The sequence below is a fragment of the Gossypium hirsutum genome, chromosome D01 (genome assembly GCF_007990345.1).
Source record: "Gossypium hirsutum isolate 1008001.06 chromosome D01, Gossypium_hirsutum_v2.1, whole genome shotgun sequence".
NCBI lineage: Eukaryota > Viridiplantae > Streptophyta > Magnoliopsida > Malvales > Malvaceae > Gossypium > Gossypium hirsutum.
Genome location: NC_053437.1, coordinates 3,812,507 through 3,817,905, shown reverse-complemented (window position 1 = coordinate 3,817,905; position 5,399 = coordinate 3,812,507). Strand labels below are relative to the sequence as shown.

The window sequence follows — 5,399 nt, the reverse complement described above, 5'->3', positions numbered from 1 at the left end:
TATACATATTGTTTTAACAAGTTGGCAAAGTTAACAGGTGATATTAGATACTGTAGCGATACTGTAGCATGAGATAAAAAGTAAACTAAACGCACCGCACCGCACCCAATCACCCATCTAAACCCACCCTTAGTCAACTGCTATCTAAAAATTAATTCCATAAATTAATAAAGTGCATCTCTCTTCCAAATACCTGTCACATTAGACTTTTTTTTTTTAAGAATGTAGGTTATATGTTATTTGATTTATTTCAAGTACTAATTTACTACCTTGTGTTTCTACAAAGTTGAAGTTATCTTATTCAGGCTTTTCTCTGGGATATTTTGCTTGCTTGCTCTTGTTATGTATAAATGGAGAAGGAGACACTTATCCATGGATGATATCATCGAAGATTTCCTTCAAAGTCAAAACAATCTAGTGCCGATTAGGTATTCTTTTAAAGAAATCAGAAAAATGACTAGAAGTTTTAAAGAAAAATTAGGTGAAGGGGGCTATGGTTCGGTGTTTAAGGAAAAGCTTCGTAGTGGACATCATGTGGCTGTAAAACTGTTAGATAAGTCAAAGGGTAACGGCCAAGATTTCATAAATGAAGTTGCTTCTATTAGGAGAATTCATCGTGCCAATGTGACAAAACTTATTGGATTTTGCGTAGAGAGATCAAAGCAAGCCTTGGTATATGACTTCATGTTAAATGGATCTTTAGATAAAATCATATTTTCTGAAGAAAACACAAATACTTTAGGTTGGAAAAAAATATTTGATATTGTACTTGGGGTGGCTCGATGAATAGACTACTTGCATCAAGGATGTGAGATGCAAATTTTACATTTTGATATCAAGCCACACAACATTCTTCTAGATGAGAATTTTATTCCAAAAGTTTCAGATTTTGGTCTTGCTAAATTGTATTCGGTAGATGATAGTTTTGTCTCTCTCACTGCAGCACGAGGGACAATAGGATATATTGCTCCTGAATTGATTTACAAAAATCTTGGAGGTATCTCATACAAAGCCGATGTTTATAGCTTTGGAATGTTACTGATGGACATGGTAGGAAGAAGAAAGAATGTGAATGCATTCGCTGACCACACTAGTCAGATATATTTTCCAACTTGAATTTATGATCGATTGGATCATGGAGAGGACATAGAGTTTAGTGATGTTTCTGATGATGAAAAAGTAATGGTGAGGAAGATGATAATAACAGCATTTTGGTGTATACAATTACTGCCGACTAATCGTCCTTCAATGGGTGAAGTCTTGAAGCTGCTTGAAACTGATGTTGAACTCTTTGAGATGCCTCCTAAGCCATTTTATCAACTTCCTCTTCAAACTTCAATGGAAGTTCATAGCGGTAAGAACTTAAATGATGAGACAAGTTCTTCACTGGAGACTGTTACTAATGACCAATTCTAAAATTGTATAAGGTTAGAAACATTTCATTTTGTTATCTCACCTTTGAGTTTTATATTATTTATAAGAATTGCTGGCATGATCACCTATTATTTTGTGATTTCAGAGCAGGAGTCTGAGGGAGAAACTCTGCAATTAAAGCAATGATTCATTGGCCGGTGGTGAGTCAGAGGATAATTCATGGTGACAAGGATGCTGGATGTCTTGTTTCCTTTTTTGTTGTTACAATGCTCGAGTTGAAGTATTTCTACACTTTGAGTATGATGTCTTGTCTTTCTTTTGATCATTTTTGTTGTTGTGTTTGTGAATGTTGGCATTGTTGTTTTTGTTGCCTGTCTGGTTTTCTTACAAAAACAATTAAGTTCCTTTTTTTGTTGTTTTTGTAAGAATTAATTCTCCACAATTTTATAAGAAATAATTCTTGTCCATGAGCTTTGAGTAAGTCACTCTTTCTCCACAATTAATGCTTCTTTTCACAAAGAAATATACTTTATATATTTCCCTGACTTAGTTAGGAACTTAATTGTTAACCCCATTGTTCTTCTTCCCTAGCCAAATGTTTAGGATGCCACAACTAATAGCAAAACTCCCATTGTCGGGTCACCTCATGGCCGCTTTTGCTTTATTTCTACTTATATTCCCAGGTGCTTGTGTCTCTAGGCATTGAAACCAGGATTGTGGCTCTTTTTTTTTTCTTTTTTAAGTTTGAATATTAGATATCCCTTCCAATTAAAAAATCAACTTCGTCAGTGGGGTTACCACAAAGCCTTGAGCTTGAGTGTGAGAATAATTGCACTACTTTGGTTTTAAGATAAGGGAAATTATATGTTCAAGAATTTTTTTATGAAAATTATACAATGCAAGTGGTTGATGCGTGCCTAGACAAGGATGATTGCAATCCCTTTCCTTCTTTTTCTGTATATGATCTTCCTTATCTCTGGGAAGTTCGTATCATGACTATTCTAATGGTTATTCATATGATGCCAACATTATGTATGTAGTTAATTGCACGAATCCTATAAAATCATATCTCTATTTTGATGCCATTTGTTGTATTACCAAATCCATATCTCTTCCCTTCCAACTTTCTACTCCTATTTTTTAAATGAACATACCATTGCATCTGATTTCCATCAATTTTGCATTGCGGAAGCCGAAGTTTCAATTTGATTTATAATATAACAAACATGTCTACGTCGGATATCAAAGAAAAGCTATAGGAGGGTATTTTTGTTTCATGAGATTACTGCTATTACCAGAGTTCACTACACCAAAACAGATTTTTAGCGGCGTTTTTAGTGGCGTTTGAATAAAAAACGCCGCTAAAAATCAATCATTAGCGGCGCTATATAAAAAACGCCGCTAAAGATCGAGTATTAGCGGCGCTTTTCTAAAAACGCCACTAAAAATGAGCATTAGCGGCGTTTTACAAAAAGCGCTGCAAAAACCTAAACCTAACGTCGTCGTTTTCGTGAGTTTTTAAGGATTTAGCGGCGTTTTTTAAGAAGCGCCGCTAATGCTCTAGTCTTTAGCGGCGTTTTTGATGAAGCGCCACTAATGCTCTGGTCTTTAGCGGCGTTTTTGAAGAAGCGCCGCTAAATCTCTGGTCTTTAGCGGCGTTTTTTAAGAAGCGCCGCTAAAGCTCTGGTCTTTAGGGGCGTTTTTTAAGAAGCGCCGCTAAAAGCATTTTATCTTAATTGGTTTGTTTATATTAAATGAAATTCAATTTATTTCTAATTGAATATTTAAAATCTTCAGAAAAAATAATGACAGATAGAAATAATTTGAAATAAAACACATGGAAAAATTAAAATACTATTATTTAAAATAATTTTAAAGTTTTTTGGGTACATGATTACTAATTGTTTTTTAGTTTATATATTAAAATTTTCTTATATAATCGTAAAGAAATAGTATTAATTTTAAAATATTGAATTAATTATCACTATAGTTTAGGGTTTTTAGTTTAGGGAGTATGGGTTTAGAGATTATGGTTTAAGGGTTGGGATTTAAGGTTTAGGGGTTAGAGGGTTAAGGCTTTAGGGGTTAGACGTGTTAAGGGTTAAAAGTTAGGGATTTGGGGGTCTGGTTAGAGTTTTGGGTTTAGATTAATTATTTTTTTAATTTATATTTTAAATATGTTCTTATATAATTGTAAAAGAGATAATAATAAATTTGTTTAGGGTTTTTAGTTTAGGGTATATGATTAATTTAAGATTTAAGGCCGATTTAGGAGTTTATATTTTAAGGTTTAGGGAGTATGGATTTAGGGATTATGGATTAGCGTTTATGGTTTAAGGGTTGGGATTTAAGGTTTAGGGGTCAGGGGTTTAGGGATTAGATGTTAGGGTTTAAGAGTTAGAGATTTAAGGTTTAGGAATTCGGGGTCAGGTTAAGGTTTTGAGTTTAGATTATTTATTTTTTAATTTATATTTTAAATATGTTCTTATATAATTGTAAAAGAGATAATAATAAATCAAATATATTGAAATTATGAGTATATAGTTTAAATTATTTAAGAGATATATAATAGATAGACTTTATATGTATTGAATGGTTAATTTAGGGTTTAAGGTTAAGGTTTACTTGAAATTTGTTAAATGATAAAATTTTATACAATTAATTAATGCTTTTATATTTAAAAAAAATTAATCTAAACCATTTGATATATTTAAATATTAGTTTAAATAGAATTAATAAATAAGTTAAAAAAAGTAATAGATTGATATGGATATTTAGGTATAATTATTTATTTTGGAGAGGACCAAATTATAAGAAAAAAATACAAAAATAAAAATGATATGGATATATAGTTAATTATTTAATTTGGATAATTCTAACTTAATAATTAATTACAACCATTTTATTATTTGTTTTCTTATTAAAATATACAATATTTATTTTGAAAGTACTTGGTTTTTTTATTTTTATAAAAAATTAATTTATAAAAAAAAATTAGCATAACAAAACTGGAAAGTAGATTTTAGCATTAAATAAGGTTTAGGGGTTAGTAGTCAGGGGTTAGGGGTTATATGTTAGAGGTTAAGAGTTAGTGATTTAGGGTTTAGATATTCGGGGTTGGGTTAAGGTTTAGATTAATTAGTATTTTTTAATTTATATATCAATTAAGTTCTTATATAATAGTAAAATAGGGGTTAGGGGTTTAGAGTTTTTATTTTATGATTTAGGGTTTAGGAGATAGGGGTTAGGGGTTTAGAGTTTCTATTTTACGATTTAAGGTTTAGGATTAATTGGTGTTTTTTAATTTATATATTTAAATATTAGATTTAAAAAAATAATGATAAATAAATAAATAAAAGTAAAATAATAGTAATTATATTTTAGTTAGTATTAATAGTAATTATATTGATAAATAAATAAATAAATAAATAAAAGCAAAATAATAGTAATTATATTTTAGTTAGAAAAAAAAATATCTAATAAAATGGAGATTAGATTGGAAAATAATAATTTAAAATCATGATTAACGTTTCAATCTTTAATAGAAATTTGATATTTGAGAGAGTGATTGCTTACATTGGATAATTCTAACTTAATAATTAATTACAGTTATTTTATTATTTGTTTTCTTATTAAAATATAAAATATTTATTTTGAGAGTACTTAGTTTTTTTTTTATTTTATAAAAAATCAATTTATAAATAATAATAAATGTTTTATAAAATTACTTAACTAATAATTTTTAGCTGATAAAATAAAAAAATTTTAACAGAACAAAATGACGTCGTTTTATTCAAAATGAAATAATTTTTTGTGGTATTTTTAAAAAAACGCCGCAAAAGATTAGCAATAGCGGCGTTTTTAAAAAAAGCGCCACAAAAAATATTCCACAGATTATTTTTGTCGAATGGTATAAAAGATAAAAAATTGCGGCGTTTTTCATAAAAACGCCGCAAAAACTAATTAAAATCCCACTCAATTCCGAAAAAATTATTTTGGTTACCCGCTCATTACTCCTCTTCTTC

At 29.5% G+C, this 5,399-nt stretch overlaps 1 pseudogene; it reads left to right on the top strand.

Annotated features, from left to right (window-relative positions):
• The first annotated feature begins 453 nt into the window (after positions 1 to 453).
• LOC107936933 (rust resistance kinase Lr10-like) lies at positions 454 to 1,416 on the top strand (annotated as a pseudogene).
• The last annotated feature ends 3,983 nt before the right edge of the window (positions 1,417 to 5,399 follow it).